We start from the raw sequence: 23,893 nt of genomic DNA, 5'->3' as shown, positions 1-23,893 counted from the left end.
ATTGTCCTCGCTAGAGCTCTGTCAATTTTGCTACCATGCTTTATGCCAGCAGAGACTCTTTTTTTTTTTTTTTAATAGTAAACTGGAACTTTATTTGACTACTGACAGTTTATGCTTTTTTGGAAGATTGTTTCTGGAGCTTCTTTACTTCATGCTTGATGATCCTGTTCCTCATTTTCTTTGCCTTCATGACCTTGTAGCGATCAAAGTCTGTCATCTTGGCTTTCTTTTCCCTGGCTTCAATCTTCTTTGCCCACCTTGTACCTATCCATTTTTCATTAATATTTTCTTTCTCCCCGGCAACTCGCACGTGCTTCAGACGAGCACTGTGTGGGAATTTGAGTACAAAATCGGTTAGCTGCATGCACTTGAAGGGCATAGCCTGCCTTCTTACACCACTGCAGGGGCCATCAACTAGCACCCTGTTCTGGTCAATAACATCCACAAGTGCCACCAGCTTGCCAACATGTGGCTCAAAGGAGATGTAGGCAACTCGGCCAATCTCTTGCAAGGGGTTCACTAGTACATTGTCTTTAGTTTGGGAGCAGGTGGGGGTTCTCACTCCCTGAAATTCGCCTTCAGTTCATTTCTCACATTCTCTGGACCCACAGCCATGAACTGGGCTCATGTTCTTGAAATTGGGCCCAGGTTCTCTTCAGAGCATTGTCAGCCTCAGCACTGCTGGAGTTGTAACAAAGCTGAGTGAGCACCTCTGACCACCAAGTATAGCTCTGCCCTCACCTTCCCCAGGCAGCCATGTCTTAGCCAAGGGGTGCCAATGGAAGGGTGGACAATTAATCTTTGTAGACAGTTTAACATAATGCAAATGGTGAGTTTCTTTGGTGAGCTCAGAGGATGAAATGTCAGTGAAGTCAGTGGAGCAGTGTCCATTTACACTAGCTGACTATCTGGTCCCTGGTGTCCATATCACAAAACCACCACCACAACTGCCCGCCTTGTTGGGAACCTCAGCAGAAAGGGAGACCAAATGGACTTTGAACTATGCCCCAAGAAATGGTCCCTCATGGTCAGAACTGAGGTACATGAACAGGAGGATGGTGTGGGGGGAAGCCTGTACAAGCTGCTCATGCTGTGTCTGTACCAGTGATAAACGAAGTACTTTACATCCACGCAATGTTATTAATTTGAGTTACAGACACAAGATGCCAATGCTATCACAGAAGGTAGCAGTTCAGCTCAGTCCTGGTCTGAACTCTTTCTTCAGGCAAATTTGCTCTGACTACAAGCGGGAGTTTTGCCAGAAGAAGGTGTTCAGAATTACATTCCTGGGGACGTACCTTAAAGAAAATTCATTGTCACTACTCTGGAGCCATTCACATTTTTTCCAGTGCTAGGCTTCACGAGTTTCACTGCAATGCAGCTAAAGCTACATACATATGAAATGTTCCCTTTGCCATACATGCAAGATACACTACCACCACCTAGTTCTGGTTTAGTATTTTTCATCAGCAGAGAGCAAAGCAAGGAGATCAGTAGCCATTATCCCCATTTTACGTAAGGGGAAACTGAGGCAGAGAGAAAGTCATCCAGCAGGTCAGTAGCATATCTGCAAATAGAACCCAATCTTACGAGTTCCAGCCCAGTGCCTCACCTTCTAGCCCACACTGCCTAAAAGGAAGTGTTTAAAAAAAGTGACCAACTTTCTGTTTTACCAAATCAATAAGTATTTTCGCAAACACCTGGTAACTATGTAAAAAAACCACCCTGTGGCAAAGGTGATGAATTGACATCAGCTGGAAAGTGATGTCCCTTCATTCACTCATCCTGACAGGCTAAGAATTGCATGCACCCTAGTATTTTAGTCACCCCATCTTCCCCAATGGCAGCCTGCTTATCTGTCTCAGCTTCCTCATGTCTTGTGGCTTAGACACAAAATGTTTGGGACAAGGACTGCTATTTATTGTGTTTGTACAGTACTTAGCACAACTGGACCATGCTTGGTTGGCCTGTAAGTACTACTGCAAGAGAAGAGTGTAGAATTAATAATGTGAATCCCCAGAACAGGGACAGGTTTGGCACAATTAAAGCATTCCCCCACACCATCCTCTGCTGGCATGGACTGAAGGAGCCGCTACTAATGGAAAGAGAAGAGTTCATTCTGGACCCAGAGCTTCCTGTTTCAGAACATAAACAACTACACAAAGTGTGGTTCCCCAGTTCAGGAAATCATTAAGCATGTGCTTAACATTAAGTATGTGCTAAAGGCCCGCTGGCTTTCATGGGAGTTCAGCACATGCTTAAGTGCCCTTCTTGCAGCGAATCACAGTCCACAATAGTTTGTATTGACAAGGGCTCTTGCACACTAGGAACTCTCTTGAGGCCCACCAGGTCATTGACACAGGCCACAGAACAGCCAGCAGAGGTTAACAATTTTTGCTCAAACCCATAAGACCAGGATTTGAACTGGTGACCCTGGCTCAGGGCCATATCCTACCATCTTTGTCACATCCAACATTCCTTGGGAAGGCAATGTGATTGGAATCCTCACAGCAGGGTACATAAACCTGGGAGATGAAAGACTGCATATGCCATTACTAATCCTCTTTGCCATTGTTTTGATCACTGCTAATAAACTATTTAAAATCTCACTTGAAAAAGGCCATGTTTTTGTGTTTAGACAGCTACCACTTGGTGTCTAATGGCATACAGATCAGCTTTGATTTCCTCTCAGAGTAAATAACAAAATAGCCACAGTACATGACAGACACAAAATTCACAAAAACAAGACACCAGATTAATCTGAATCTGCTCAAGAAGCAGATCAAAAGGAAGGGAGGTCAAAAATGATACCAAAGAGATACTCAAAAGCATTAACAAGTGAAATTTGGGGGTTGTTTTTAACCTTAGCTGCTGTTCCCTATGACACACTATTCACTTTTAAAATGCAAAATCATTTGTCAGGCAATTCCAGTTGAGATATTTACACGCCCAAGCAAGTTGTTTCACATCCAAGGCAACTGCAAGAGGAAAGCAGGCTGTTTTAGTACTCTGGAACAAGTGGGTAAACCCACACCTTAGGGTGTGACGTAGCATTCCATTTCCATGGGGACAGAGCATGCATGTTGTAAATTTCCTCACACGGAGCTGGATGGCAAAATGATTTGGTTAAAAAATAAAATAACCAAACAACATCAAAGGAAGAGATGACATTTACTGGCGCATTTCTCTAGCAGCCCAGTCTTTCAGTTAAAACCTAAACACAGGTTTCAGAGTAGCAGCCGTGTTAGTCTGTATTCGCAAAAAGAAAAGGAGGACTTGTGGCACCTTAGAGACTAACCAATTTATTTGAGCATGAGCTTTCTGTTGTACCTACGGAGAACACCTTCTAAATCTTGGCAGGTCTTTCTTACAGCTAGAGCTGAAGGGGTATGTATACAATGCAGAAGTAGCTCTGCATTTTTGGAGAATGATATAATTACACATTCGTTCCTCAAATAATTAAACATGGTTATTAAGCCTAAAGAATATTCAGTCCGGGCTTGAAGAGTCCAATTATACCAATAAGCTTATATAACATGTATTTCAGCATCTGCTTTACAAATCTAAATTTAACATTGTGGCAATTTTTGGAAGGTGAACCCAGGGAAGCGAATATGCAGAAGCCAGCTCTACTTGCATCATTTGTTCTGTTTTCTTACTTACCAAGAGCTACCAGAAGGCCTCTTGGAGTCCAGCCTCTTCTTGCAGAAAGACAGCTCACACACACCTTAAGCTTGAAATTGACATGGTGATGCAGCACATTGCACAACTGCCAAAGAAGTGATCTCCCAAAAGTACCTGCATTTCTCAGTGGGGACGGGGAGGTAGAGCAGAGGGGGAGACTCAGAAATGTGTGTTAGGAGATTGTGCATAGAAAGCACAGGGAACTGGTTGGCAACGAACAAGATGCTGTCTGAGAGCTCATCTCATGAGGCACTTGGAAGTTTCAAGTTTCATTCTGCATGGTACAATATGAAATTTGCAAGATTTCCTGTGAAAAACTTTTATTCCTCTAAGGATTCTAACAGTTTGATATAAGATATGAGAGCCCATCGGTGACTATATCCCAGGACCAAATTCAGATCTTGATTATACCAGCATAAATCTAGATTCCACCAGCGTCAATGGATGCCCCTAACTGACAGTGCAGACTGCAAGCCAGGGAAAGGAGGAGGGAATTGCGGTTCAAGGGATTATGTCCTAGCTCAGCTCCTCCTGCAGAAGTGTAGCTACATGCTGCCACTCCAGACACACCTTAAAGACACAAATCTGGCCCTAAGTATATAGTACCCTAAAATGTGTTAGGTGCTTTACAGACACATCAGAAGACAGATCCCTGCTCTGAAGAGCTAACAGTTTCAGGAGACAACACACAAACCCAGGAGAGATGGAAGGAGGGAAGAGAGAAGCAACACATAACCCTTTTTCTTTCATTTCCCATTTTTTTTAAACTTCCCCTTTGCCCTGTTTTGTTTTGGGAGAGTCGTTTTAACCCTCTCTTATTTGCTTTTCTTTCTTTTTTCCTTTCTATTTTTTTTTAAATGCTGCTGTTCACTAGTTAACACTGAAGCCTAGAGAGTGAAGTGATCCTATAACAAGATTCACACAAAGAAAAGGAGTACTTGTGGCACCTTAGAGACTAACCAATTTATTTGAGCATAAGCTTTCGTGAGCTACAGCTCACACAGGGGCCCACAGAACAAAGGAAAGAAAATCAATCAACATTGTTATCCAGCCTGTAAGGGGTGAATAGGAATTAAGCAATGCTTTGTGCAGACTTGGGAATCAGAGGAAAGAGGGGCCATCGGTTCAGTCCTGAGAAGGCTTGGCAATTCTGTCTTTTCCCAGGAGGCTTAGGATTGGAGGCACTCCCTAAAGTGCTCTTATTCCAGCCATCACTCAGAAGCGCTGGGACAGCTCTGTAGGAGGTGACGTCCGCAAGAAAAATGAGGTTTACACTGCCCAAGGGATTAGCAGGTTACATTAGCAGGGTGAGCAGGCTCTAGGTTCTGAGGCTGTTTGTATTCAGGAGGAGGACTGCATTTGGATAATATTCATACTCTTCAATACCATTGAAATCTGGCTAGCAGCCTCTGTCTCCCTACTACTTCAGCTAAAGAGGAATCTCCATTAGCACGAGGCGACATATGACATATAGTTGAGCCATTCCAATTCCAACCAATAGTCCATTACAGTAGCCATTAGTCTCTTGGACAGGGGTGGGCAAACTTTTTGGGCCAAGGGCCACATCTGGGTGGGGAAATTGTATGCAGGGCTGGGGGCGGGGATTGGGGTGCGGGATGGACTGCGGGGTGTGGGAGGGAGTGCAGTGTGCAGGAACGGGCTCAGGGCAAGGCATTGTGGCAGAGGAGGGCTGCAGGGCATATGAGGGGGCTCAGAGAAGGGGGTTGGGGTGCAGGAGTGGTGCGGAGTGCAGGGGGGGCTCAGGGCAGGGGTGCAGACTGGGGGAGGGAGCTCAGGGCAGGGGGTTGGGGTGCAGGAGGGATGCGAGGTGTGACGGGGGCTCAGGGCAGGGGGTTGGGGTGCAGGAGGGGTGCGAGGTGCAGGCAGGGGGCTTAGGGCATGGAGTTGGGGGGCAGGGTGCAGGAGGGGTTCAGGCTCTGGCCCGGCACTGCTTACCTAAAGCGGCTCCAGGGTGGCAGCGGCATGCACCGGGACCAGGGCAGGCTCCCTGCCTGCCTGCCCTGGCCTCATGTGGCGCCACTCCAGAAAGCGGCCGGAACCAGGTCCCTACCCTGCCCCTGGGGTGGGGGTGGGGGGCACAGGGCTCCACGTGCTGCCCTTGCCACACCTCCAGGTACCTCCCCCGAAGCTCCCATTGGCCGTGGTTCCCAGTTCCCGGCCAATGGGAGCTGTGCGGGGCGGTGCCTGGAGGCAAGGGCAACACATGAAGCCCTCTGCCCCGCCTCCGGGGCCCCAGGGATGTGGTGCTGGCCACTTCTGAGAGTGGCGCGGGGCCTGCGGCCCCACAGGGGGGCAATTCCACGGGCCAAATCCAAAGCCCTAAGGGGCCGGATCCGGCCCGTGGGCCGTAGTTTGCCCACCCCTGCTCTTGGATATAGAGCAACAGCCTATTCCAGCTATCCAATAAGTATCCTATACTCCCACTCAAGTCAATAGAAGTTAAGGGCACTCAGCATCCCTCTGAAAGTGCTCAGCACTGGCCAAGATCAGGCCCAATAGGTAAGGGGAAGGAGAAGATCAGAGAGAAAAATAATAAACATTCTGCAAAGTGCTATCACTTGTTAAATAATGTGTCTATTTTACAGCTCCTAAATCTAAATTAAAAAATAATAATACATCACCCAACCTGAATACAAGTCGAGATCTTTTTTGCCTGCGCTATTCCAGCAATCTTTTGGCACATAATAATTGTAATTATCCATTAGTTGTATCATTTGGCCATATTCTACAGCAAAAATATATATACAGTCAGATCTGAGCAATTTGAAAACTCCATTAAATCAAATTAAAAACCTCTTTGATACACATGAATAGATCTACAAAGCAATCAGAGATTTAACAACACTGATAATGACTGCACTTCCTAGCACAGACAGCCTGATAGTCTGAATAGAGTGGATACTAGTATACCTGGAGAGCTTTGATCAGTGCTTATCTGGCCTACTTATAGAGAATTGAGAAGGGATAAAACTCTGGATGTAATGGATCAGGCAAGGCCTTCAAATTGACAAGACCAGCTTTGGATACCTGTAGTCAGTGGTGAGTATCAAACACTAGCGGTGGCCCAAGTGATGTCCAGCAATACTGGGCAATAGAAGGATGTCTAGCATTAAGTTAAAGTGTAGAATTAGAATCCGAGATTGAAAAATAACAGGCAATTAAAACAAAGTGGGCACCAAGAGTTCTAGGAGGTTCTTGACCACATGCGATGCTCTGAACAGTTCAGCTGGTTATTTTGAATATTTATTATTTGTATTGCAGTTGCACCTAGAGACCACAAGACACTAGGCACCGTACAAACATAAAAACAGGGCCAGCCCCAAAGAGTTTGCAAAGATCACCCTGGGTGCAAGTAAAGATCAGAAACAAGGTGTCATTTTCAGCTCAAGGAAACACACTCCTACTAGCTATGACTGAGCTGGTGTGCTAAAAATAGCCGTGTAGCCATGGCAGCCTGGGTGGTGGGAGGCTAGCCCCTCCAAATACAATCCCATTTGAGACACTAGGTATGTACTCAAACGCTTAGCCCCTTCGCCACCACGACTACACTTCTGTTCTTAGCATGATGCCTCAATCTGAGCTAAAGAAGGTACATCTCCTCAAACTGGAAATTACACCCTTAGTTTGAAATGTAGATGTAACCTAAAACCAAAAGCTCCCTGCGATGTTAGAAAGTGATTCACTGAGTGAGTTAGGAGACAGGAAACCACAGTGTTTGATTCACCTCAGCTTTCATGCGCAAGGGAAGAGAATGGCTTTATTTCCTGTGGAGAGGCATGAAACAGGGCTGATAATGGGACAGCTGGAATGCGCAGTCAGAGTCAGCAGGTAATTCACAGGACCCAGTTTCAGACAATCTATCGTCTGAGACTGGGAGGAGGATAACGGTTTGCACTTTTGCGATTTGCATTTTACATGTAAGGATCTCCAAGGTAGAGCTATATCAATATAGTTTATAGCAGCACATAACTATAGTGTAAGAACCCATGACTCCTAGCCTTCAGAACAGCTGCAAGGAGAACAGTCTAGGTATGGATTAGAGCAGCGGTGTCCAACAGAAATTCGATGCTAGCCACACTTGTGGTTTTGAATTTTTCTTATTAGTCACATTATAAAAAAGCCACATGCATTAGCCACAATTCAATAGCCTATTAGCCACATGTGGCTAGTGGCGAATGTATTGGACACCGCTAGATTAGAGCATGGGACTGGGATGCAAGACTAATGGCAGGACTACTGTAATTAACTGCACTACAACTCTGCCATTAATTTACTATATATCCTTGGGTAAGTCACTTCCCCTCTCTATGCCTGTGTTTGCACACCTGTAAAATGGATACATAATACTTCACAATGGGCATTGTTGTGAGGCTCAATGAGAGTTCTCAGAGAGCTTCCAGATCCCAAATGAAGAGGTACTATAGACATGTAAAGCATTGCTTTAATGTGCAAAAACTGCATATGGCTTGCAGGAAAGCCAAAATATAGGTGAGTTATGAAAGACTTCAAAATTGGAGATGATAGTGAGATCAAAATACTGATGTGACCTTCCTGCAATGAGCCCTGCAGAAGTGGGCATGAAAAGAGTGCTGGGTCCATTCTGAAACACTGACTGTCACAATGCTACCTGAAGAGACTTAAATAGAGGACAGCAGATGGTGTGAAGACTGACTGATGGAGTTTGGAAAGAAGAGTCTTTACCAGTGAACCTGGTCTATCTTGGGCTTCCTTGTTGCTTGAATGTGTGGGCTGAGATTTTTTCAGGGAGTTCAAGTGAGGTTAGGGTCCAAATCACACTGCAGTTTAATGTTACTTGGTGCCTGGCTCGCTTTGAACATCTCAGCTGTAATCCCTTTCCATTGTAGTTAGGGCCAAATATTGATGTCTCTCCCATTGACAGATGATTTACATATATGCTCTTATTGTAAAAGCACAAATGAGTCAGCTGAACGTGGAGCCCTCATGGTTTGCAATTCAGGCAGCATGTCCCATAGAGGTACCTTCAGGCCAAACAGTGCAGAGAGAGGGTGCAGATGGAGTAGTTCTATGTGTGAGCGTGCACTCTCTCTCTCTCTCTCACTTGCCTGTCTTTTTCCACTGCCACAGGCTATTTCTGTCAGCAGCTCCTTAGCTGGCCGTGCACAGGAAGCTCTAGTAGAAGACGTTGCTGTGAAGAGCATTGTGAGAGCTGTGGGTGTGGCTCTTAGTAGAGCTAAATTTTTCTTTCCTCCCACCTCCCTCGGAGGGGACACAAGCTCAGCCTTACAGCGGGGGAGCAGCTAAATGCAAATGAAGCCAGACGCCATCTCAGAGGGTCCCAGCTCCTCAGAAGTTCACAGTTGCTCAGAACTGGCCATCAGTTCTGGAGTGCCTGAACATTCCAACATCCCCTCCCCATGGGGCCCAAGGTAGCTCTGAACTATAGGCATGCATTAAAGCCATGGTGTACTACATGAATAACACGACTAGAGACAGAGAGAGTTGAACGCAGCAGCTCTGTGGAAGATCCTAGAGACAGAGGGGGCTTGAGTTGCCATGAGCTGCTATTTGTCACAAGAGGTAAATTCATCCAAGATACCATCACGTTAAAAGCCCTTTTGTTTGGTTAGACTAGCTGGAGGATGGCTGTTTTAGTGAGGAATTCATCCTGTTTCTCAGATCACTCATGCTCTTCATATTTGAACATTGCTGCCACTGCAGGTAGATGGATCACCTTTAGACTCCACGCTAGCTGGAGATAGCCAAACCAGTTATAGATGCTTATTATAGCTTCCTCGTGGTCATACTGATAGTCACATTGGGGACAGAGAAGGAGTTTTCCCTCAAATCAGATTGGCACAGACCTTGGTGGGGTTCGCTTTCCTCTGTAGCATGGAGTATGGCTCTCCTGTTATGATTACCTGGGCAGCAGTCCCGGGCAATGTGACACCTCAGGCTCTCCTATTCTCTGCCTGTAGCACACAACAGTTCCGTCTCCTGAGGACTGAAATGCCTTGAGGTCTATCTAATGTCACTGGGCTCAACAGAGGGGGTATCTGGGTGAGAATTAATGGCCTGTGATGTGCAGAGGTCAGACTAGAAGATCAGGTGGTCACTTCTGGTGTAAAAAGAAACTATCTCAGCCCTTTGAGTGCTTCCTGCGTTCTGCCTTGCCAACCCTCTCACCATCTGACAGCTCTTCTCCATGAGTCCAAGGAATGACTCGCTCTAAGGAGAGGCAGACACAGATAAAATGTTTAATTAGGATTTTCATAGCTGAACCATCCCCGCTCCCTGCTATGAATAATCCAACTAGGATTAAGAGCATGCTCGCTAAGGGTATGTCTTCATCGCAGTTAAAAACCCATGGCTGGTCCATGCCAGCTGATTCAGGCTTGCAGAGCTTGGGCTAAGGGACTGTTTAATTGCAGTGTAGACGTTCAGGTTTGGGCTGGAGCCCAGGCTCTAGGATCCTGCAAGGAGGGAGGGTCCCAGAGCGCAAGCTCCAGCCTGAGCTTGAATGTCTATACCGCAGTTTAATAGCCTTTTAGCCCAAGCCCCATGAGCCCAAGTCAGCTGGCACGGGCCAGCCGCGGGTGTCTAACTGCAGTGTAGACATAGCTAAGGCTCAAGTGGGTATCCCCCTGCCCCACCCTGCCATAGTAACATCAACACAGGAAGTGGGCCTTTAAAATGACCACTGCACATATGCACAGGAAATCCATGGCCACATTTAGGAACTTCACAGCAACAAGTGAAAGAGACAGAAGCCAAATCCTCTTGCTCTGGAGTTCAGGCTCCTACCATTTGAACCAAAGGAGAATCTTCATTAGTTGTTATCAGTATAGAGCTTATGACACAGCTGAGCAGTTCTAGTTTTGTCCAGTAGAGGGCAGGGGCACACAGGAGCATTGGATTTACTATAAGAAAGGGAGTTTTAAACAGCACCAGCCTGTAACTGCCAAAGTATCCCTGTGTCTTGCTTTATGGTCCTTGCCATGGACTTTGGTATTTTGCTATTCAATAAAATGAGATGATTACTCCAGTACAGGGATACTCCGACCTCAGTGGTTCAGGAGCCAAATTAGCCATCAACATTACCCAAAAGAGCCACAGTAATGTGAATTCACTGTTTCATTTACTATATATATCTATATATAAAAATTATTCTTACAGCAAAATGACCAACCAAGTAGTCTACTTAATAACATAGTTAGTAACATAGTGAAAGCAGCCTGATTGGTTAATAATTAAATCATGCGGTGTTTTGAGATCATGCATCAAGTGCTGCAAAGAGCCGCAGGAGACACATTAAAGAGCCTCAATCTGAGTAACACTGCTCTAGTAACTTATATCCCACATGGCGCTTACTCTGCCTTCCAAAGTAGATGTGATGTTCTGTCAGCAAAGTCTCTGGAAGGAGAGGAGAGAAAGCTACCATCTGAGCCATTTAACCAGAGATGGCCCTGAACTGCAACCACAGACTGGCATCTGCCAGTGGAAAGCTGCATCCTAGTTAAAACATTCAGGCAAAGCACACCACAGCCCATGGCCCCCAATCCTATTCTCTTATTCCCTAGCAGCCACGCTGAACTATGCTGAAGGCTAGCATCGACAAGGCAAAACATGAGCAGTTATCCCGTCCCCTCCATGGGCCAGAGCCATGGCAGACTGCAGGTAATGGGAGTGTACTGACTTCAATGAGATTTGGTTCAGCCCCTATGCCAGCATATTGGTCACGTCTCCCATGCACCACCAGGCCTCTCTGTTCTCTTCCTCTTACGCGGTCACATCCCTGGCACCCAAAGCAAGCAGCAAAATGCATTTCAATGCAATCGTTCCAGCACGGGGCTCCCTAAGCAATACAGCTCTCTCACTAGGTCTCCCAGGCTCTCGGCTCTTCCTTTCTCCTTCCCATTTTATTCTACTAGCCTGTAACCCCTCATCCCTCTGCCACTTCATCCCTCATCCCCACTCACTGTCCCTACCCTGCATTCCCTGTCTGTCCTCCAGCCACAGTCCTCCTCTATTCCTCCATCCCACCCCCTTCCCTTTTCGCTCACTCCTCCGTGGGCTCCCATTCCACCTCCTCCATATTCCAGCGACAGACCCCTAATGAGACCCAGGGGGGGAGACAGAGCTGACATTGCTCTTCTCTTACCTCTGGGATCAGATGGGCCTGTCTTTTCTCCCTAGGAGCAAAAGCAGCATCTCCCCCCTCTCCGCGCCAAGAAGGAAGGGGGACCCAGATCTTTCTGTGGAGGTCAAGATGGTGGACAGGGGACTCCCAGGCTGGGCAACATTTTCTTGTACCATGAAGGTGGCGGTGCTGTTGCTCCATCTACTGGTGAGGTGGCTGGGGGCACTTGCTCAACCCATTGTTCCCACTTCAGGAGTCCCTGTTTGGTGACCCTTCATCCCACCAGATTCAGGGGGAGAGGAGCCCTTCTCCAAGCCAGAATGGGGAGAGAAGGGGTGCTTCTGGCCCCCAAAGACACCGGAGACAAGTCTGACACATCAGAACAGCCGATCCGCTCTCCAGAGAGAGGATATGGGATCTGTCTAGGAGGAGGAGCCAGACAATGGATACAGAAACCGTAGGGTACAAAGAACAGTTCTCTTCCCAGGGACCACTCCACCACTTAGTTATTCTGAAGTGATAAACTTCCATGGCCATAAAGCAAGCCTTCCTCAACCAGTGGAAGCAACAGCACCAGTCTACTACCCAGTTCATATCACTTAGCAAGATACAGCCCCGCATTCTGCTCCCTTCCATCCATTCCTTTTACACAGTCAGTTTCCCAAGTGGACCCTTGTTACCTTATAGAGATCCCCATGATTTGATTACACCACAGAGAGTAGGGGGCATAGTAGGAGGGACAAAAATTTTGTGTTAAAAGATCTCACAAGGCCATTTCCGCAAAGATAATTCTGAGCAACGACCTCAAAATGCACATGAAACATTTGCTTCCTGCTCTATGTCATTCCCTTGTTATCCATACCACCTACCCTTGTGTGCTCCCCTGTGGTGTTGATCAAACTGACGTCTCTTACTCTATCCGTGAGCAATTCCACCTAGCAATCAGAGAGTCAAGTTTTCCCCAGTAACTTCTGCCTCAAACGAGTTTTGTGTGTTGGAATTGTGAAGTCGTCACACATCCTCAAAAGTGCACAACAATCTGGAGAAGGATTAGGGGACAATAGCAGGAATCCCTCTTCTTAAAACTGGTTCATAATCTACCCACAGTAAACAACGTTTTATTGATGTGAGAAAGCTATGGAGTGTCTATGGCACTCATTGAAAGCTAAAGAATAAATGTCTGTTTACTTAGCCACAAACCACAACATGGGAAACCCAGAGATGAGTCAATCAGCTCAGCCAAGACACGGACAAAGCACTAAGTACAGGGTTAGCCACATATCTGTGGAGAAAGCCATTATTTTAAACCCACAGCATCAGTGATCGGAAAGGTTGGACTACTTCAGTCCTTGTGTCAGAAAACACCTGGAGCATTAATAAGCTTTAGCGATCAAGCTTCTTTTTTGTTGGTATTTTTGAAAATGTTCTGTCCATTTAGTAGCCAAAAATGTGCTATACTGACAGCCTCTGGAGATTCCCTCCCTCCCATCAGATCTGACCAGGCCTAGCCAGTTTGCCCCACCAACATGACCATATCCTGACAGAGAGGAGCCACCTCTGGGGTGAGCAAGCAAGTTTAGTTTCTATGGCCTTTTCAGTCTTTTGGCCTCTCTACTGAGAGTGCCAGTTAGGTGGTTGGGTTTGTGATCTGGACACCTGTCTGCTACCAATATGAGCTGGGTTTGAATGGCTGATTTACTGGTGAAAGACTGAAGTGAGATTGTGTCCCCAGAATTAATGATAGAGCTATTATTAATGATTAATGATAGAGCTATTATTATTCTACATCTGTATTTCTCCAGCAATCCATGCCTAGAAGCCTCTGGGAATCTCACCAGATGCAATAAGAGACAGACATATCTTCCACAAAAGTCAAAGTGGATTACTAAAAATTATCAACATTAAAACCAGAGGGTGCAGAACTGAAAAAACAAAATCTTGTTTTGACCCACTCTCCAAATCTACAGTAAAAACATACACAAATACCCCAACACTCCCCTCCCATAGGTTTAAGAACATGAGAACAGATATACTGGGTCAGACCAATGGTCCATCTAGCCCAATAACCTGTCTTCCGACAGTGCCCGATGCTGGATGCTTCAGAGGGAATAAACAGAACAAGGCAGTGATCCATCTCCTGTTGTCCAGCCCCAGCTTCTGGTTTAGGGACACCTGCAGCATAGGGTTTGTGTCCCTGACTATCTATACCTATTGATGGACCTATCCTTCATGAACATAATTCTTTTCTGAACCCATTTATACTTTTGGCCCTCACAACATCCCCTAGCAACAAGTTCCACAAGTTAACTGCATTGAGTGAAGAAGCACTTCCTTATGTTTGTTTTAAACCTGCTGCCTATTATGATCCAAAGCCAACTGAAGTCACTGGAGTCTTGACCTCAGTAGTCTTTGGACAGGCTTAGGAAGCTCAGAAGGGAATACAAACAGCCAAATACATCAAAGGAAAGTGAGGGGATAGTTCCCATTTGTAGAAGTTGTAACAAATCTACAGTATTCCTTCCTGCTTAAGTTCTCCTTTCAACTGAAGGATCAAAAGAAGCTTTGATTAAACATTCTGACGCTAATGGCCAAGTTTGCATAATATATTTACAGAAAACAGGGACTTTTGTGAATGTAGATAATACGAAAATGCAGCACTTATGTAGCACCAGTTTTGGGTTGGTTTGTTTTTTTTAAAGAACAAAAGAATTGTTACCACAATAATATATTTGTGGCTCTGTTCCACTGAAAGCAGAGGAATATCACAGAAGTGCTGTTTGTTAGTTACAATTCTACCAGCTACTGGTCTCGAAAAACAGGAGTTTGAAAAAGTTTGTTTGTTTCTTAAAAACCCAGGTTTTATTTTGATGTAATGAAACATGAGTACCACAAAAGAAACCTCCCAATACTGCATCAGTGCACCCCCAGCCCTCAGCTAGTTGTGCTATAGTTAAGAGAAGATGCTGAGAAATCTGGAATCACAGGTAAAATAAACAGTGCCCCTTTCAAATATTGCAGGGTGACTTGTCTGGGACTGACCACCATGGGGAGCCAAGACCTCAATATCAAACAGGTTCACCATGAGCAGAGGCAATGTAAGTTTCCCTACAATGCTCCTCAGCAACCTAGACCTGGAGGAAATGGAGCCCACTCGCTAGAGCCCTCGGCCTCTCATGCTTGTTGACTGTCCAGTAGACGCCTTCCCTTCCCCACCTTGTTTCTATTTTAACCCCCAAGGCATTCAAGATCCCATGGTAACCTGTGGGGAAGAGAGATGAAGCTTCAGAAGCCAGCTCAATCTAATGGCAAAACAGGCTTTCAGCCACAGACAGACCCCCGTCAGGAGTGGTGCAGAGCAGTACACCCCTGGGGGAGCTCAGGCAGGGATTGAGATTCAGGATAGTCTTTTGGCTGGTGCAAACTGCTTCCCCAGTGTGCCCAGTTGTCTCCAGAGGCTGCTGCAGAGGGGGAAGGGCCATGCTTACCTTGCCCCCACCCTTTTTGTGGCAAATTGTGCTCCATGGTATGTGGATGACATGCAGGGGCTGTTGCTGTTCCCATCTCCTGCTGGTAATAACTCACCTTAAGTGAAAAGAAAAGGAGTACTTGTGGCACTTAGAGCCTAACCAATTTATTTGAGCTACAGCTTACCTGTCACCTTAAGTGATCACTCTCTTTACAGTGTGTATGGTAACACCCATTGTTTCATGTTCTCTATGTATATAAATCTCCCCACTGTATTTTCCACTGAATGCATCCGATGAAGTGAGCTGTAGCTCACGAAAGCTTATGCTCAAATAAATGTATTAGTCTCTAAGGTGTCATGAGTACTCCTTTTCTTTTTACAGAGAGGGAGTTCCTCAACCCCTGGACAAGGATCAGAGACATCCTAGTCCACCACTACCGTTGGCCCAATCTAGGCTGCCTTACACTCTGGGGTAGTTCAGACCCAGACTGGAATTGTACGTGGGGCATATGCCATGAGTTGCATTTTGAATTTCGAATTCAGAAAAAGTGAAAAGCTCACTCAACTCAGCCAAAGCATGTGGGTTTCATGTCAGTTGGGAGCCACAAGTTTGGGGAGATTTCAGTGCCAAACCAAAGATCTGGGCTTTGAAACCAGGCCCAGGTTTGATCACAGGGTCTGACCAACTGGGTCTGAATTTTGTGTTAGTGATAGCTGGACAGTTTCCCCTGGTTTGAGGCTGTGTAATAAATACAAAAATAAATACCTAGCTCTTCTATAGCACTTTTCATCAATAGATCACACAGTGCTTTATAAAGGAACTCCGTATCATTACAGCCATTTCACAGATGGGAAAACTGAGCCACAGAGAGTTGAAGTGATTTGCCCAATGTTACCGTGCAGGCCAGTGGCAGAGCTGGCAACAGAATCCAGGTCTCCCAAATCCTAGTCCAGTGCTCTGTTCCCTAAGCCCCACGGCCTCCGATCCGTGAACATTTTGCACAGCTCCAGTGCAGTTCACCTTTGAAAACACAAATACATGGGGGTCTTGACTCCAGCTGTCACTGTTCTTTAGTGAGCTCACAAGCATCTTGCTGCACAGTGCAAACCAACATTCCAGACCCAACTGGAGTGCTGGGCCTGCCTGCCTAGTCATTTGGGTTTCGCCAATGAAATTGCCATTGACAGCACACATGCAAACTGTCAAATAGCAGGTTACAGAAAAACAGCAGAAAGGGAGGAAGAGAGAGACAGAGAGATTTGTCTTAGCAGGAGTAACCGTTTGTGTCAGAGCCTGCAGCTTTCCAGTTATCCCTCCTCTGTCATTTACAGAGCTCCAGACTGAAAGCATGACAGCCAAGGAGTCTGCTGAGTGCTAAGTATGCTGGGGAAAAAGCCTCCCACCCCAAAGGCAAAATTGGTAACACAGTGAATAAAAGATCTGGAAATTCTCTGCTCCGCTAGAGTCTATGTTCCAAGTGGTAACATGACAGAGATTAGAACATCGTGCTGACTGCCTGCAAACCTAGGCCTGCTGGCTGAGATCAACAACACAAGGGCCACCGTGGTGCTGCATTTGGTTAGCGATGGGGACAGCTGTCCAGGAGGAAGTAAACCGAGGCACAGCATTTGCACCACAAAGACCTCTGAACTGCCATCTGATGGTAACTATTACTGCCTTAAGTCTTCCATACCTGGCCCCATACCCTACTACCAAGCCCATGCCTCAAGGCATTGTTTATAGTCTTACAAGCAACATACAGGACAATCCTGCTGCCATAGAGTTTTCCCAATAGTTTCAGTGACAACAGGTTTCAGCCCACAGCTAGGAATAAGGGGATGAAATTAAAAAGAAATTCAAACTAAATGTTGGCAGTAACACCATAACTGTGAGATCAGTTAGACTGGGGAATAGTCTCCCAGGCAGACTGGGGAAAGCTGCATTGCCGATACACTACGGGGATAATTCTGCATTGGCCAGATCCATCTCTGGTGTGACTCTGAGGACAACTTGGATGAGCTTAGCCCAGTGTGAATCTTTCTTACTGCTAATTTATTTGATTCTATGATTCAGTAATCACCCATTTGTCCAATGAAGCTACTTTTAATTCTGATGTATACTCTCCCTCCCAAAATACAGTTCTCCTAAAATTATTTGCCAGTTGTTTAAATATGACATTTGCTCTTCAGGACAAACTGTGCACTCATTCCAAAATAAACTGAGAAAGGACTATATCATCCAATAGCAAAGGAGATCATTTAAAAAAAGGAAACACATACACAAGCCGTGTCCGATCCAAATGATAATGCTTTACAATAACAATGTCAGGGAAAATTCTGTTTGCCTGGCATTAAACTGTGAATTACAGGAATTTTAAGATCAGTGCATTGTTTCCTGATTATTTTCCACCACTGGAATCCAAGTGATTTCAAGTCAGTCCAAGTTTTTAAACAGAGGAGAGAAGTTTTTCTCTCTACAAATAGTTTTTGTTTTATTATTATTATGTCTGGCTTGAGTACAGAAGAAGGAACAGAGAGTCCTCTATCTATATATGGTACACAATTATAGCATTATCACATAACAAGTTTCCAGACTTCCATCATTTTCTTTTAAAACAAGATATTTTGACTGAGTGCTAGGGATGTAATTGGAATTTAAATTAAATATATTTAAAGACCTGTTTAGTGAATCAATGACAAAAACAGAAAGACATTTGGTAAGAGACAATGTCTTCAGTCGCAACAAGATTCTTTCTATGAGATATTATGATATTATGACAGGTTTCAGAGTAGCAGCCGTGTTAGTCTGTATTCGCAAAAAAAAAAAGGAGTAATTGTGGCACCTTAGAGACTAACCAATTTATTTGAGCATAAGCTTTTGTGAGCTTTCGAATGCATCTGATGAAGTGAGCTGTAGCTCATGAAAGCTTATGTTCAAATAAATTGGTTAGTCTCTAAGGTGCCACAAGTACTCCTTTTCTTTTTATGATATTATGGCCAATTTCCACAATGATGCAATCTTTGAAAAACAAGAAACTCTGTACTGAGGGTGAAATTCACCAAGTCTGTGCAGAGAGCCAGCATGAGACTCCTCTGCCCCACTTTAAACCATAAGTGAGAATTAATTAGCACCTAGGCCTTGTGCAGGCCCCCTGACCTGGGGAGGAATTTCACACTGAAAGAAATGACCAGATCCCCAACATACACCAGGTCTGAGAAAGTCCCTCGCATGTATCTTAGGCCCAGTTCACACACACACAAACCTGCCTCAGTTTAAGGCTATGTCTGTACTACATTTACAGCAACACAGCTTAATAACTTAATAATGCAGCTTAATAACTCCTACCTTCGCGAGAGTCGGTAGCTATGCCGGCGGGAGAAACTCTCCTGCCGACACAGTGCTGTCCACACTGACGCTTAGGTCGATGTCATTTATGTCGCTCAATGGTGTGGATTATTCATATCCCTGAGCAACGTAAATTGTGTCGAAGTGATTTGTAATGTAGACATAGCATAACTAAAGGTGCATTTTTAACACTGGTTTAATTACATCTTACTGATTTACCCCTTGCTTATAGCTGTTTATGGCTTATAGCTTGCTTATAGCTCTCTCCTGGCGACAAAAGAGCAGCTAAATTGCGCGCCTTACAATGGCACGGCTGCAGTCACACAGCCGCACCGTTTTAAGATGTGCAATGTAGACATGGCCTAATAGAACTGTGTACATACTGGGACTGCACTGGGTTCATTATTTCAGTGCACGTTTGTGTGCAGACTAGCTTCTGGTGCAGCTTCTGTGTTTAGACAAGGCCTTTAAAAGGGATTTTCTAGCATCAGCTCAGATGATCCTTCCAAATCTTCTGTTTGACACAGTGAGCAGGGTTAATACCGTCCATTGTTCCCTACTTTAGTATGTCACTTCATGGATTTTTTAGCTAAGGCAGTGTTGCAACTCTCGTGATTTTACTGAAAGTCTTATGGCATGTGGTGGTTTTATTTAAAGCCCCAGTTCCTGGAGACAAATTACTAGGTGAGAATCTCAGCTTTCATTTTAAGAAGTTTCAAGCCCTCCTGGTTGCAGAGAAAAGTGTGAAAGTGTGACCTAAGATTAAAACTCAATTAAAAAGACCATTTTTACCTGTTTTAGGGTTTTATTCTTCTGCTAACAGTGTAGTTTCTGTCTGAGTGCCTTCCACGTACTGTAAACTCAATAGCAATAGCAGAGTCCGTAATGGATTTAATGGAGTTTCTGGCACGTCTAAGATCAAAACTCTACTTGGTGAAGGGTCTGTTCTTTTTAAAGAGGATTAATTTCCCCTTTTTTGGCTTGCAGAAGTTTAGGGGCAAAAGTGGGTGTCACCTTTAAGGCAATCTAAGTTTTTGGGGAATCTGACTCATGATTTTTGAGCACTTGGGAGAGGCAAATGCTGGAACAGGCAGTTTAAAACTGTTTCTTTCATAAGTCCTCTCTGCCATTGCATTCTACAGAAGCTGTATTTATGGCAAGCAGCTGCAGTATTTATTTATCTGCCTTTTACCATGATGGATAACAAGCTCGAGCAAAATCTTAGTAAATTGAGAAGATGACAGTAAGTACAACAGAAATGTTATTCCATATTCCAGTAAAAATACCTAAAAAGTAATATAAATCAGTAAACATTACTTACAGATTTATAAACACCCATCAAAATGATTTCACGGAGTAAACTAGAGAGACATCTGGTACAATCTGTTTAGAACAAATATTACAGGTTCTTCCCACACTAAGGAGCCAATTAATAATAATCCAGTTTTGCAGTTACATTGCTTTTTTCTCCACAGATCTGAGGGCACTTTACAGAGAATGTGTGGAGAACTATTGCTCCGCGTTTTACAAGTAGGATAACCAAGTCATAGAGAGGTACAGTAGCTTATACAAGGCCACATGGCAAGTGGAGCTGAGTGTAGAAATCAGTCTTCTCTTGTGCTCCATGCACTAGACCGCCCCTGACTTGCTTCAGCTACCAACCGAGGCACCATTTACTGCTAAGGGAATATGAAATTCAAATGTTAGCAGGTAATAAACTAGATTTTCCAAATGGTTCATGCCACAGGTAGATGCTGTCCAGACTTTTGGACTATTAGAGAGATATGGTCTATGGGCCTGAACGCTTTCAAGTTCTAATCATGGTTCTGACACTGACTCCATCTACTGCCTTGGGCAAGTCAGTTAATCCCTGTGACTCAGTTTCCACATCTGTAAAATGGGGGATAATAATAGTGACCGGCCTCACAGTGGCTATTGTGAGATTAGATTTGGTTAGTAAAGTGCTTTGAAGAGATACAGTTCTAAATAGTAGTAATCTAAAACAATAGCAGATTCCTTCTGCTCCACAAGGAGTCAGGAATAAACTATTCATTTATTCCAAAAATGGCAATGCATCCTACTTCAGATGCAAAACTTCTTATACGTGCAGGCATATCCTACATATCCTTTAGGTGCTCTGCCTTCCAGGACAGAGAGGGGCAGGGATGCTGATGGAGATGGATACAGGCAGCACTGACTGTGACCAGGCTACAGAATGCTATGAAGCTTTGGCATCAACTCCATGCAATTAATATTTCTATTTTCATCACACAGGAAAAGAGAAACAGATGTTTAGGATGGCACGAACCTAGACTCTTCCCATAATTCACAGCCCAACCCGTTTACTGTAGCAGTTCACACCCACAAATATTCTAAGGCTGTAAGTACAGATCTACTCTTGCTTTATAGCCCCCAGATGAGGTATTTTGAAAGAAATAAAGAAAGGATTTTAATTTATAAATAAAATACACACATATACATAGACACAATGAAAAATCTTAAACATGCAAGAGCATAACTTTTCCCCTGTGCAATATTGCACAATCTCCTGCACATCAGTGAAGCCAATGGGTTTTTTTCCTGCATGCCGACTGCAAGACAGACATGTTAGCACAGTTCCTCCTCCTATCTCCTGAAGGCAGTAGCTTCATTGCTATCACCAGGTGAGGCAGGAGTTGTCTTGATAAATATGCATTTGTGACTGCATAAGAGAGCAAACAGAAAAGCAGAGCCGGCATAATGCTGTGTAAATAACTTCTGCCCTCCAGGTACAGTAACCAAGGCACCTTTCACTATTAAAAAAATCAATTATATTTAGGTTGAATACATAATGTTACTCTTAAAGCTATAAAGAAAAAGGAGACTTATTCCCTCTGACTCCAGTCCCCTTCTAGAATTGCACACAGCCCCCCATTCAGTCCCAGCATACCCCCATTAGACACAGGGAACTGGGGTTTAAACTGTACAAAAGAGGCTTTGAGATTATAAAAACACATTTTACCCCCAAGAAACACACTGGTACAATGAGTTTCCTCTCAATACAGACAGTCACATGCACAGACCAGCCTTTAGCATATATTACTATTTGCACAACATGTTCTACACAGCCAGAGAGACAGTTCCTGCCCCAAAGAGCTTGCAGACCGGAACACAGACCCTCAGAAGGCAGGGCACTCTAGGAAGCAGGTGGGGGGAGAAGTTACATGTCAGGCCCTCCTCAGGCGGGCCCCTCATGGCTGCAAGGCACCCCGCAGAGGCCCAGCCTCAGTTTCCTCCCCTCTCAGGGTCACTCTAAACTCTCTCTTGGGCTAAGGGTCCCTTGTCACAGGCTAATTTATTATTACCCCTCTCAAAGGCACACTCTGAGGTTCCACAATGTAACTCTCGACACCTTAGTCTCTGACACCTTCTGTCACTCTCAACTCTTCTTCACGCCACAATCTTCCTTCAAAACAAAGCAACAACCACCAACATCTCCCTTCCCTGAACTTAACAGAAGCCTCATGTCCCTCCTGACTTCTTTCCAAGCTTGTTCTTTCTCCTTGTATGGAACAGCAGAACTTTACCAGGCCTTCCTTCACCCCCACCACTCACCGACACTGGTAGGAAACATCCACTCTGCACATCCTCGGTTTTCTTCAGCCTGGGTTCTCTCCCTGCTCCCTCCCACTAGGGCCTGTGAAAAATCCCCTCCCCTGCCCCTGGTCCTAGGCTCACTCAGGTTCCTTCCCCAGACCCTTCTCAAGAGACCCCCCAACACACTGAAAGACTTGAGAGCAAAGCAGGTGTAGCTGTTGAGAAAAGCCCTACTCTCCCTCAGGTCTCATCCTCAGCCAGCCCTCAGGAAGGAACAGTCAGTCTAAACCCCTCCCCAGTTACCCTCCTACCACTGGTCTTTCTTTGAGACCCACATCATGCCCAGGTTTGGTGGGGTGAAGCTAATTGAACAGGGCTGGCTGACACCTGGCTTCTGGGCCTTAAAGGAGAAGGCCACCTTGTCGTACCGGGGAGCTAGAGTGTAGTTTTTGGGTAGCCCTTTGACTAGCCTCTCACTCCCATCATGTATCCACAACCTTCGCCAGGTATTAGCATGCCACAAACACCTTCCCACACCCCCATTTGCTCCAGTCTGGATTATTAAACCAGGTGGTACTTCTTATTTGCATCCATAACCAGAGTCCAATGGCATTTGCAGCAGGATGGTTCCCTTGGATTGTATTTAGGAGTCGAGTGCTTTGCAAATTTCAGTTTAAATCAAGTGAACACCATAATCAAAGCAATTTTAATGATCTCTTGCTAGGCCAGGAGAGGAATGCCTCCGTGGCCTTGTGAAAGAGATAAAGCAGAACCTTACAAAGGAACATACATACAGTATCTCATGTATTCTTCAGTATCTCATGTATTCTTAGCAAGAAGAAAAGGCCCTTTTTAAAAAGCTCTCCCGCCTTTCACCTCTCTTGCGGTTCTGCACTCATAAAAAGGAACCCTTTGAAAAGTACTAGGTAGCTTTAAAACAATTTGAAAGGGATACAGCAGAAGCAGCTGGCAGGTGGTGTTTTCACTGGTTTGCTCGAGTTAGAAATTCACGCACACCCTGTCTGACCCGACAAACCTGCGATGGGCAAGTCTGGGGAAATGTTGGGAAGCCTTTACAACAGGCCAGAGGTGGATCAGTTTCAGGAATCCCTGGCACAGATGCATGTCTGGAGAAAAAGAAAGCAGCAATGCGGGGTGAGGGAGGGAAGTGTGTTTGCAGCTGGCTTTTGCTGATTTGTGGCTGCTATCAACAAGCCTGTGTTGTGGAAAGGGCTCTCAGCAGCAATGCTCACTTAGCTGCCCTCTCATACAGTTTGTGATGAGTCTGGAATGACCAGACCAGACTTTCAGTACAAGAGAGGAATGCTTCAGAGGAAGGCAGAAGTCTTTCCAAGTGGCAGGGGCAGATTTAATGGCTCAGTAGCTTGGTAGGAGATCAGACAGTTTCGGTCATGGTTTCAAACTCATCACAAGTGACCCCAAAGCTAGGAATGACTGAAGGCCGCTTGGTGACTTGTGTGAAACGAGTTTGGTGAGTCTCAATCCAGTTCCTAGTAGCCAGGTATCATAACAGCCACCAGTACCACAAACTCTTGTTAGCAGGATCAGCAGAGGTACCAAGGATCGAATGGATCAGGATCAGTGATTCCTGCAACGCAGGAGTGAAGCACATTGACAGCAGCATAGAGGCAACCTTCTACTGCCACTGCACTTGTCCTGG

The 23,893-nt window shown here is 45.1% G+C and overlaps 1 protein-coding gene and 1 pseudogene across 3 annotated transcripts in view; both read right to left on the bottom strand.

Annotated features, from left to right (window-relative positions):
- The window catches only part of PLCH2 (phospholipase C eta 2), a 314,798-nt gene that overhangs the window by 288,832 nt on the left and 2,073 nt on the right, over window positions 1-23,893 (bottom strand). The gene's annotated exons all lie outside the window — the stretch shown is intronic.
- LOC311532987 (large ribosomal subunit protein eL14 pseudogene) lies at window positions 110-8,885 on the bottom strand (annotated as a pseudogene). Its single transcript has 2 exons — window positions 8,786-8,885; window positions 110-531 (listed from the first exon to the last, which is right to left on the bottom strand). The product of its transcript is annotated as a large ribosomal subunit protein eL14 pseudogene (transcript).

The sequence above is a fragment of the Lepidochelys olivacea genome (genome assembly GCF_965140295.1).
Source record: "Lepidochelys olivacea isolate rLepOli2 genome assembly, chromosome: 18".
In the NCBI taxonomy this organism is placed as follows: domain Eukaryota; kingdom Metazoa; phylum Chordata; order Testudines; family Cheloniidae; genus Lepidochelys; species Lepidochelys olivacea.
The sequence above is the reverse complement of the archived record's forward strand: the minus strand, read 5'-3'. Positions and strand labels throughout refer to the sequence as shown.